General features: G+C 42.5%; 1 protein-coding gene across 4 annotated transcripts in view; it reads right to left on the reverse strand.

Annotated features, from left to right (window-relative positions):
* The window catches only part of st6gal2a (ST6 beta-galactosamide alpha-2,6-sialyltranferase 2a), a 41,942-nt gene extending 38,156 nt beyond the window's left edge, over positions 1-3,786 (reverse strand). For all 4 annotated transcript variants that reach the window (XR_012957813.1, XR_012957807.1, XR_012957801.1 and 1 more), the window contains exon 1: positions 3,630-3,786. The gene's annotated coding sequence lies outside the window, so the exon portion shown is untranslated. The remainder of the gene's footprint in view (positions 1-3,629) is intronic.
* Positions 3,787-12,667: the final 8,881 nt, after the last annotated feature.

Here is a 12,667-nt window from a genome sequence, read left to right on the forward strand (position 1 = left end):
TTAGGAGACAGATATTTCTCTCAGGGGTTGGTAGAGACCAAAAACAGAGCTAAAAGAGAGTGAATATTGGACTTCCATTCATCTGTTGACCAGAAACAAATGAATGATCATGTTGCTCCGTACATGCTGCATGTAATAAATAAATGTAAATAACCGTTTGCTGACAAGTTCACCACATCAACTCAAAGGTGATGATATGTCAATAGTGTGTTCAAAATGTATCCATCTACTGCCCCCAGGTGGCCAAAAACAAAACAGTTATTGTTATTAGCTCCCATTTTTTTCCATCAATCATAATTGATATTAAATGATAGACATTTAAAACCTTTTAATTTTAAATTGACAGTTTCTAACCTCATTCTTATGACATCATCTTGTGGTTAAATCAATGGGACTGTTCTGCGCAGCCTCGGAGCCGCAGTGTTTCCAGATTAAAAAGAAGCTCCACTCTGCTGCTGGTGAGATGAACAACCGTTGCACATCTGTCTTTTAGAGACAGAGAGTCTGTATCCCTTTACAGTCTGAGAGTGGACAGTATACAGAAATGTGCCCCTGAAGCATAACTCCTTCCTTTTCTGTCCTGGAATCTGTTTTTCCATTTTCCCCTCAATGCTGTAAGGTCATTCAGTTCACACACACTCACCTTATAAACACCAACACATTCTCAGAAAACACTTGCACGTTCCATAATGTTTTTGCTTTGCTCAGTATTGATTGAACTAATGTGAACATAAAAATTAAATTTATACACCTCACTGGGATTTGTGTTGCACTCCATCTGATCGAGAAGGTCTCTTACTGCACACTATTCCACATAACTCACCTCCCCTCTCAAACGGCCTGTGGTGCGATGCTAATCAGAGCAGTCAATCTTTGACTAACTAGTTACCTCCATTACTGGGTCATCGCTGACAGCAATTATGCATTTCATCAATTGGTATTTTTAGAACAGCAGCAAGTCCTCACTGCTATTTTGTGGCTGAGCAGACGGCGTTTTGCTTGAGGTTGCTGAGGAGACGGAAGCTTTTTGGGGAACAAACTCCTCACTTTTATTTGCGCATGCTGCCATGTTGATATTGTACCTGTGTCTGAAGAGAACTTGTGCATTTACTGTTAACTATAGGAGCGCAGGAAAACGGTGGCGGTTCCGTACTGTAATTATCCAAATTCAAGTGAAAATCTATTTTAAATTTGTAAATATCGTCTTATCCCTGAATTCAACCCAAATCACCCAGTTCTAATATCTCTTCCTGCACGAGGCACATTGCTAGTTGGTACGGTGACAAAACACGTCAGTGGAGCCCTAAAGTGTGTCACACATTGTTTCTCTCCACTAAGCCGGCAGCGGAGGTAGTCACAGAGCAAAACTGACGTCTGTTTAAGCCAATTCAGTCCGCAAGTCCGTTTCTATAGAAGTTTGCCAGCTGCAATGGTTGCAAGGCAACAAAAAAAAAAAAAAAAAAAAAAAAAAAAAAAATGCAGCCACTCTGACCATCCTGCTACATTGATTTGAATAGGAATGAGAGTGAAAATAAATAAAAATTTTGGGAACTAAAATGTTCATGGACAATTCCTCCTGTTTCTAAAATGTTTAGAGAATCTCCTTGCTTTATGCGGGACAATAATTTTGATCCGGGAGTTAATGCCAGTAACTCTATAGTGGAGTGAAGTCTTGGATAATGTTCGGAATGGATCGATTTTGTGGAAAACATGGTAATATAAATGAGGAAAATATGGCGGTATATGTCATTGTAGGACAATAGTGGCACTGTTCATGCACACAATAAAAGCCGCTCCCCTACACACCTGCACTCTGTCTGCACACGCACAGAGAGGCCACCCTTTTTGAGACCATAGATATCCAGCTGGAGAGACAAGGAGGGGCCAGCCAGTGTGCAAACCTCGCAGTAATTACATCGTTTTTGTGTAAAAGCAATAACGCAGATGTTCTTTTACACATTGGGGGGGGGGGGGGGTACGCGCATTTATCAGGTAGGCTTCCCATTAGCACATTCATAATACATCGTAAGAGAGGGGGGGTAGTGACATCTATAGTTCACTAACTATGAAAGAAAAATGTCCTGTCAAATCAAAGATAAATAATTTAACTTTTAGTTTTATATGCGTGTCCTTTCAGCTGTAGTCTGGTGGTTAAAAACACTGTCCTCTAAATTGTGTCCTTGTCACAATCGTTGAAAAGCTTTGAAAAACTAGAGTGCACAATACTTATTCAGCAGCTGCACACACACACAAAGAAAAATGACACTTTTCTGATGCAATGTCACTAAAACCTGGAAAGAGGCTTTTTAAGTGTATTCCTTGTGCTGTTTTGCAGCACAGGAACCAATTCCAAAAGAGAGATTGGTGCCTTTGATTCCAGTAGAGTGAGAAAGTGATTGTGTTTCTTATTGTAAGGAGTTTCTGTTAACTTTCAACCTCTGCTCCTGTTGACCGTCTCGACAGCTTAGAGTGCTAAACCTCCACTTCACTGTTAATAATCAGACAACATGAACTTTATACCCCCACAGAAAAACATTTAATTGCCCTTGAAACCTTGTGTTTTCCTCTACTTGTAAATGCTTTTACTGCCCTCGTAAGGAGTTTCTGTTAACTTTCAACCTCTGCTCCTGTTGACCGTCTCGACAGCTTAGAGTGCTAAACCGCCACTTCACTGTTAATAATCAGACAACATGAACTTTATACCCCCACAGAAAAACATTTAATTGCCCTTGAAACCTTGTGTTTTCCTCTACTTGTAAATGCTTTTACTGCCCTCAATTATGTGATGAAAAGGCGAATGCAGAACATGATGACTTTGTGTTTAACTCGTTTGAACTTGTTTCACTTGGACCCAAGGCTGAGGCGTTTGGTATATCACTAATTAACTTGCTCCAAACAAAAGCCTGCTACCATTACGAAGCGGTGCAGCTGCGGATATAAAAGTGCAGCCATGTGAAACGAAACACATTTCAACACTGCTCCTAAAATTAACTTTTTGACAACACCACCACAGACCTTATGTATGCAAGATCAAACCGCAATGTTCCCCTGGAGCTCTCGTCTTGACCTGGGTTTCCTGTTTTCAATGGACTGCCACCATGTGCATGAAGCTGTTAAACAAAAACTAAGTGTCAAGGGAACAATAAGCCTCTGCATCTTCTCCTCAAGTGTGGGAACAGCGCGCAGGCCTGCTCTCACTGTGAGCTGTGAATGAACTCTTGGAGAAACACGATTTGTCTTACAGGACTCAATGGCACCTTTCACATGAGCGTCATTAACGCACATTAAACGCATGTGTCAATGTTGCTCCAAATGTTAATCAAACCAATTGTTAAGTGTGCACCCCGAAGAACCGCGCGGAGACTAAACGAGCAGCTGTTAAACGAGCTGCCTAATGATGATCACCGACCGTGCTCCGGTGAAGTAACGCAGACAAAGGATTTTTATCCTACATGTTTCATCCGCAGGTTTGATTCAAGAGAATCCCTAAATACCGAATGTGGTTTTTTTTAGCAAACATCGCGCGTGCACGTCCACCCCCTGTGCGGCTCCGTGTCCTGCACAAAACGCGCTGAAGCAGCAACTGCAGATCTGTATGGAAATGCTGCGGAGAGCGAACAAAGCCTTACCTAAAAACGGTGTCGGTCCTCGCAGGATGCTGCTGCTGTCCTGCGGTCCATTTTTGCTCCAGTTCGCCTTGTTGCACAGCAAGCACGCGAGTCGGTTTGGCTCGCCTCTGCCCTCCGTTCACGGAGACGATATCCTCCACTACGCCGGGGCAGCGCGGAGAGGCTGTGTTGTCTGTCACTCTAGTTGACTCTGTTGCCTTTTTCCTCGCATCCACATCCACCGAGGGGGGCGGAGTCAGCGAGCTGATTTTGTGGCTTGTTGGCCTGAAGGGAAGGGAGGGAAGGGAGCAAAGAAGGGAGGAAGGAAATGTATATTGAGATTACATTTGATACCTTCCTTGGCAGCAGCAGCAGGCAGGGAAGGGGAAGAGGAAGGATGGCATATTTGTTATGAATTTGATAACTTCCCTGCAGGTCTGTGCAGTTCAAAGAGGAGAAAGGACCTTTTGGGAAACTGGCTGCTAACCTCTTGCTGGATGTTAGATGAGAATATTGATAGCCTACTCTCATATCTGTCTGTGAATATAGAGCAGTGACTTCCTGATGTCTCCGCTGGTTGCCTGGTTCCCAACCAAGAATTAGTGCAGCCTGTAACCTCCCATGAAAGAGCGAATTGTTGCTTTGACATATTGGTTTTTTGTATGAATCAAACAAACAAGATAACCTATACGGTGGCAATTTGTCATCATTACAGCTGCTGATACACAAATGTTGTTAACCGTACAAAGCCAAGCGAAGCAAATCGTCCGCTGGCTGTATCCTTACCGAACAATTAGGAGAATGGTTTCGATCTTCTCCACTAACTCTTGACTAGAAAGCAAACAAATCTATTTCCCCAAATGTAAGGAAAGAAAGACGTCAAGTTAACCTTGCTTCATATATCCCTCACAACAAAGGAGTTTCTACTTGCCTTGCCATAGATTGCATTAGGAATCGTGAGCCATGAGCCAAATGGGACAACTATCCACAATTTTACAAGAGAAAAAACAACGTTTAGAGAAATAAAATAAAAACAACACATTTTAAGAGCACAATTTAGTTTTTTCTTCTGCTTTGTCACATTAATCATCTTGCAACACCCTCAGGCTCATCTTGTGACCCCTTGGAAAGGTGCCCCAGGTCGGGAACCGCTGCTTAACTGATCCAGATTGATGAACAAAATAGTGAATCTGAACATGTTTAAAGAATCACTCTCACAACACATCCACTGTCAAAACCCCAACATGCAAGCCACTAAATCAAGTTAGAACAAGTCAGATTCCATTAGAAATAACGAGCAAAAGCGTGTTTAATGTCGTTTCCAACTGTAAGTCGTCGGTGGGTTGAGATCATCAAACAGAGGGAGGGAGTTTTATAACTTTGGTGCAGCTACTGATGAAACTGAAACCTCTGTCACCATACAGTAACACTCTCAGAGGCCCTTAGGTGTCTAGCGGGGTGATGTAAGTACGGAAAGCTATGCTGTTTTTAGACTTTGTGATCCTTGATAAACAAATATCAAGCTATCACTTTCAACTCTGACGGGGAGCCAAAGATGAGAGGCAAGAAGTGGGGTAGTATGGTCCCTTTGGTCTTGTTAAAAACGTTGCTGCCAAGCTTCGAGCCGACTGACCGGAGCATTTAGTCACAAGGTGGATGTGGAAACCAAAAGGAAATGCTTCATTTTGAAAGACTAAATGAATGAAGGTAATTTATGTTATTGTATTGATTAAACAAATTAGATATAATGTGTTATTTAGCGAGCTTAAGAGCTGTAGGTAGGCGGATTCTGTTACCTTTGGACAGAGCCAGGCGAGCCTTTTCTCAGTTTTTCAAGTCTTTATGCTAAGCTAAGCTAACCGGCTGCTAGCTGAAGCTTCAAATTTGGATTAGCAGACGTGGCAGTGATATTAATCTTCTCATCTAAGTCTTTGTAATAAAGCAAAAAGGTATTTTCTAAAATGTTGAACTTAGTGCACACAAAAATGGAAATTTACAATTTGATGAAAACTGAGCAAATTCCATGTGTGGATGAAGATGTAATATCAGCTGCTAAATGTATGTTGTATCTTGTAATTGTATCTTGAATGTTGGTGCTGGGGCCACCCTTTTTGTTTTTTCCATTGGTGATTTTGTGTGTGCGTGTGCGTGTGTGTGTGTGTGTGTGTGAGATAGAGAAAGTAGTTAGTAGTTTGTGTTATTGTGCTGTGCTAGGATCAACCAGTGTAATATGGGTTGTGCATTTGTGCGCTGCTCTCTTAATTACCTCATCAGTAAATGTCAAACGTTCAAATGGCTCCGCCATCTAGATTTATTTATTCATTTGTGCTCCATCAGATGCAGGCGCTGCTGCTTCTGCAGCATGGTGCAATTACTGCTGCACAGCCAAATGTGCCAATGAATAATAAATCACAACACAAAGAGATCTAACCAGCTGTCTGTGAACCGTAAGACCAATACAGTAAACATGCATGGTGTTTACGGAAGAAACATCCTCTTTAACCACTGAGACCCTTGAAGATGTTCAGATGGCCAATCAGAGAACAGAGGAGGGACTCTCATAAGCCACAGACAGAGATGACCACTGCATGCGGCGCGGCTCTACTCAACTCCACTTGCTCTGTTTTGGTTTTCCACTTGCAGAAGTTGTGGATAGTACCAGGTACTATTTTTTAAGTACCACCTCGGTCGAGACTCCAAGCGAGATGAGCTGATATTAGAAGGTGGAGTCAAAACATTGCAGACCACTGATTGGTCAGAGAGAATCGTCACTAGAATCGTCGCTAGAATCGTCACTTGTGCGACACAGGACATCCTGCACAAACTCAACATTTTTAAATAGCCATGCTACCGTCTACAGTTAATACTCTTGTTTTCACTCGACCCAGATTTTTAAAAATGGTATCCCAAAATATGGCGTCCACTACGGCATATAAATGACGAAGTGCAGATCTCTGTTTGTTTGCTGAAGAAAAGATTGTCAGGTTAAAGATGATGTTAGGGCACTTTCACGGTGACTCGCGGTGGCGATCAGCTGAGAATCCCGCCTACATTGAGGGGGTACTATCCGCAGTGGAAAACAAAATGGAGAAAAAAAAAACCTGGTACCAAAAGCGAGTTGAGTCAGGTCGAGCCAAAACATGAAGTGGAAATGAGGCACAATGGTAGAAAATACCAAAATGTTCCCCACAAACAACCACACACACATACACATATCCAAATACACATGCACATGGATTAGGGGGTTAGCACGGATACTGAAACTGTTGCCACAAAATAATGCAACCACAGGCACCGGCTCCGTACATGCTGATCTCTTCAAAGTGAAGCTCCATAGTGGGGCGTTTGGAGGCAGATGACTCACACAAACTCACTGGTGTGCTCAGAGACTGTGACGGAAATATGCAGAGTGTGAGTGGGCTGTGGGAGTTGTGTTTCTGGCCCAGAGCAATATGCTAAGACCTGTGTGCTGAAGTGTCTCCTACAGTTGTCCCAACCGCTCCCCAGCAGGTCAGCAGCTCTTTGTTGAACACATGACTCAGGTGCTTATCGTCGTTCTCCAGGTGCGCGTCAGTCAGCCAAACTTCATTATACAGCTGCCTTTGTAGTGGATGACCAAGAAAAAGAATCTCACAATGAAAGAAAGAGGTGAAAGTATGAAATGTGTGTTATGAGAGAAGAGGAGCGTATGTGTGTGTATTTAGCTTCTTTTTTTTCCAGCCCAGCTGCAGCGCTTTTCCCACTGAAAATGACTGATGACTGTGATCAAAAGGACCAATTAACCCTTTGCTAAGTCCCGCTCCCCTAGCGACTATCCCGCTGTCAAGCTTTCCATTCTAGCATATAGTCTACAATAATAGTGAAAGGAAATTTCAAAATGTATGGTATATCATTTTTCAAACAATTGGTCCCTAATTTCATACAGAAGGATACAAAAGCAGCCTCTCATTTCTCGTCCAACACCGTTAATTTTGCCGTCTGAAATGACAAGTCTCATCTCTTGCTCGCTGGCTCGCTCCATGAGATGGTTGAAAGCTCCATCTCCAGCTGACTCATTTTAAAACCTGTAAAAGGGTGTTAAAGGGATAGATTTTATGAAGTGGGGTTGTATGAGGCACTTATTCACAGTCCGCTTAGAAGGCGGTCTGCACGCCCCCCTGTTTTGAGAAACAAACAGGAGTACCAGCACGAGAGGAAAGCTGCTGTGGATGGGGAAAGATGTAAAACATATTTTAGTATTTTCCTTGCCAGACAGCTCTTTCCGAAGGGCAACAAAAGGTGCGTAAAGCCAGCACCGACATCCCCTCTGCTGTTTCTTGTGTAGGCTTTTTGTCTGTGCTTTAAAGTCAAAGCACAGCCACCAGCACTACCCTCATCATCACTACCCGCGTAATCATCATTGAGACACATAACCGTGTGTTTTAGATGAATCGGAGCAGTCAAAGCTCTCTGCTGAAATCATATTCGAACATCTGGCCATCTCTCTGATCTACCCCACTCTGCTCTTCCCCTCAACTAATTGTGGCCATTATAAACCTGTGAGAGCGTGACGGTTTCCATGGCGATAAGCTGAGGTGCTCTGCTGTTTCGTGCCTTAAATGTCCCGGTCATTTCACGCCATCTGTTTCCCCCGATTGCTATGTAGCTCGACTGATAAATGGGAATTATGTGAGTCAACACATCGCGGAAGCCTCGCTGACTTAATGGGCTTGCTCACGTCAACAAAATGCTGGTGGAGGTGTTTGAGGAAGGGCTGACGTATTGAAGGATGGAGCCTCTGAGAGCATTTCATCAGGTTTATATTCAATCCTCACACACTACAGAGAGATAAGTAAACAGCAACTGAAATTATAGCCAGTGGGTAACTTTGCCCTTAACAGACTGAGCAAAGAGTCGTTCTCATGTGGCCATTTGATGGGTCTGATGAGATCATCTCTGTGGTGTAAATATAGAGGCAAGAGAAGCCAAACAATCGCTGGTACTGGCTGTGAATTGTCTAGAACATAATTATCACTTTCCGTGTCTCATTTGAACGCATTTCTTTAAAGGTTATTGTGTTTTTTAAATACACATTTAAGTGTAAACTTGTTTATAAGTTGTTGTGCTATTATCCATTTGTGTGTTGAGAGTCAACAGAGCCATTCGATTAATTCTATGACCATGTTATAGCGGCTTTGTGGGGCTGCACTGCAATGTATTGTCCCAATGACAATGCTATGTTTACCATGTTCACCATCCTAGTTAAGCATGTTAGCATTTACAAATTGGCACTAAACAAACTACGGCTTAAGCTTTTTTGGCATAGAAAGACTAAAACATATCTGAGATACAAGTTCAAGATCAATATAACGGATCACACAACTACATTACGTTACATTTGTTTCGCTGATGCGTTTATCCAAAGAGACTTACTATAAGTGCATTCAACCACGTGGATACAAAATTGCAAGAATCATGCAATTACATCAGGTTCATTATATATGGTGATCTGCTTCAAGTGCTACATTTAGAAACGGAGAGAGTTTAGCAGAACAGCAAACAGTCCTGATTTTGATGAGAGGTAACTGGGCCCCCCTCTAAGTGATCGATAGCTGATTATTCAGCGTCACGCCCAGGTTCCTCCACAGTACAAGCTGGGGACACCACAGAGTTCTCAATGGTAACAGGGAGGTGATGGACGGGAGATGCCTTCCCTTGAAATCTTGTCACCGTTGAGCTTCAGGTGGTGTGCAGACATCCACGGAGAGATGTCAGCCTGACATTCAGAGATTGATTTTGTCAGCCGGGGAAAAGACAGAATTAGTTGAAGATATGATACGATTATGTTTGTCGACACTGCTCCTTTCATAGATTCTGTTCTGAGGAGTACCATAACCAAAGGGCTTACTGGATTGATGCACCACACCTTGATTCATGGATAAAAAATACTGAAGACATACCCGAAATACCACCACTGGAACCCATTACTGAGACCCAGCCACTTATCAAATAGAAAGGAATAGACAAACAGAAAAAAAAGCTTTCTTTGATTCATTCAGTCCAAAGGTAAGATAGACTGGTGGCTGTCTGCCTTCTTATCTCCCTTTCACTGTCTTTGCTCCCACATTTCGTTTTTCCTCCTAAATATTACATGTGCATTAGGAAGACCATTGGATGATGGATGCGATGTGGTACCGGTTACACCTGCTCTTCTCCACATTGCTTCAGGCACTCAACATCACAGAAAGAACTCAACGACCCAAGAGGGGAAAATATAGGAAAATCGCGTCATCCGGACACATCCGCATGCTCTCCACATGTAACAAAGACCTCTATGGTGCTCCCTTATAAGAGCTATTATCCCATGTTTAGACCCTCTGCTCTCGATCTCCTGACAATAACCGGCGCTATCATGTAATAAAACACTTTCTGTCAGTGTGGCCGGTGGAAAGACTGTTGGATCAGCCATGTTTTATAAACCAACCTCTTCCAGTCAGCCACCTGAGACAATTCAATCACTCAGGTAGCATTTATGACTCTGGATTAAATCTCTGGTGCAGCTTTTTTTATTTCCAGCGAACCTGCTTGTGACTCGCCAGACACGCTTTTAGCTCATAAAAGGCAATAAATGCTTGAAAGTAATTTGGATGTAAATACAGATTAACAACCTTGTTCTTCTTTTGCTGCTCCACCTGTGACTGATTTCCATCCTCACGCCACAACAGAGGAATACTAGTTATGGTGATGGGTACTTGACTGAGCCAGAGAGACGTGACAATTTATTTGATGTAAATACAAGATATTTGTTGTGTGTAAAGTCAGAATTCTGCTTTGAAGTTGCATCCAAATGATTAGCAGATGAAGATGTGGAAGGGATCCAACACCAACTTTTAAGTTTCAGCAGCAAATCACACAATGCAGACATTGTCATAAACCGTATTTATGTTGAATATGTCAGATGACTTCATGATCATAAAACAGCATTTTTCTTTGCCACTTCTGCTGTATTTGATAGAGAGAGACCGACAGGAAGGGCAGGAGAGAAAGTGGGGATGACAGGCAGCAAATGGCCCTGGGTCCTTACCCTGACTGCATTAAGGACTCAGCCTTAACAGCTTAACTGGTGAGCTACCAGGGCGCCCCGTACAACAGCAATTTTAATGACGGCTTTAAAATGTAAGCTTGTCTGCATTAAAACACAGTACACAGTAGGTGAAGATAGAAAACATGGCTCCAGAACAACTACTAAATGGACCTCATGGACAGACTTCTTGGGGTCCAAAAGGACATTTTCAAATGTTTTATTTTGTTCAACCAACAGCACAACCCCCCCATTGTAATTCAATAAAATACAACAGTGAAAAGCAGTAAATCCTCATATTTGATTAGCAGATGTTTAGCCTTTATTCTTCAGAAATTACTTAAACAATTAAGCTGTGATTATAGTCATTGTCGATTCATTTACTGTCAATCAACTAATTGATCAACAGATAAATAGTTTCAGCAGTAAAAAGATTCTGCCATTTTTCTATTGCTTGGGCATTTCTTCTTCTTGTGTGTGGAAATTCTCACTAAATATTGCTTGACATAATTTTCACTATTTTAAACAGATTTGAAGGTGCCATTGTGATGAAAACATTTCGAACTGTGAGGTTCAGCACATTTTCATGTATATTGTTATTAAAGTTGATCCACAGAGGGTTTGAACCCTGCCAGAGGCTGTCACTTGCAGCTTTATATAGTTGTGCTGCTGCTTTCACAGCAGTGTTGAATCCCATAAGGCTTCCCTGAGATTTCTTCACACTGTACCTGTCACTTCATGGGAGATGGCAGCCCCGTTCCCATAGCCTCACCATATGGCAATGGCAGACTCCAAAAGCTCACCTTTTGTCACTTTTAGTACTCTCTCTCTCTGTCTTTCTGTCTCTCTGTCTGTGTCTCCCGGGCTTCAAGCTTGTTTTCCTATTTATTTTCTCGTCACAGCATTTCCTTCAGGCTTCACACTTTTCAATACAGCGATTATGCTTTTTACATGTGTGACTGTGTGAGGTCACAATCATCACTATACTGATAAGATGACAGTTTGATGTCAATTCCTTAGAAACTCTACGTCATCCCATCACAAGCTTACCAAGTCTGTCTGCTTCCTTTTAGTGTTACATTTTTAATTGCAGCTTAGCGAGATGGCTCCATCTTTCTCTCTTTGACTCTGTCTTGTTTTTTCTCGTGTTCTCCATATCCTTCTCTTCTTTTCTGGCTCTGCTTGTAATCTCTGCCTGTTATCTGACTGATGTAAGCTGGATGTAATACCTTTAATGATTATGTGTTGTCGATAAGATAAGCCTTCTTGAGCTCTTTGAAACTCTTGTATTAACCTCTCTAAACCTACGTACCGTTTCCAGAGAAACGGGGGAAGAGGTGTCGTGTGGCTTCGGCCTAATGTCAATGAAAAGCAACCACTTATAAATGCGCTGTGTGTTTGTGATTTCGGCAGACATCAGATTGTTTTCTAGCTGTGCATATTTTTGGCACTGTAGCCAGATTCTGTGTCACTCTCTGTTTCCCCCCAGTCTCATTCTGTTGAAACGACGAAAACGAGGGTGGCCGCTTGAAAAGCAACACATCCCCAGGCAGCCACGGCTCTGTCTGGTCTTCCATTATATCGCTGCACCCGCCTCGCGCTAGCTTGGAACTAGGTTGTTTCCATGGCGACCAAGTATTTGATGGACAGGCCTGTGTATGATGGCCGGCCCGCTGTGGGAGTTTCCACCGTCTGCTGTCATCCAAACGGGATGCTAAGGATTTAGCATGTCTGTATCTCACGTGCTGAGATATTTTCACTGTTAAGCGACAGTAGAAATTCAGTATTTGCATTCACACCCCGAACTCAGCTCGTCTACTTTTAGGTACAAACGCCCACATCATGTCTTTTTTTACAGCCAGTCCTACACTCACACAGTACAGTACATACAGACACAAAAGACGTGTGAAATTTGGCTCGGGTACCAAATTATGCTTCATCTTATGAGACAACACACAGAAAATAAACAAACACAAAGCTTGCAGATTCAAACATGGCA

The sequence above is a fragment of the Anarhichas minor genome, unplaced genomic scaffold (assembly GCF_050575085.1).
Source record: "Anarhichas minor isolate MPS153535 unplaced genomic scaffold, ASM5057508v1 ptg000004l, whole genome shotgun sequence".
Classification (NCBI taxonomy): domain Eukaryota; kingdom Metazoa; phylum Chordata; class Actinopteri; order Perciformes; family Anarhichadidae; genus Anarhichas; species Anarhichas minor.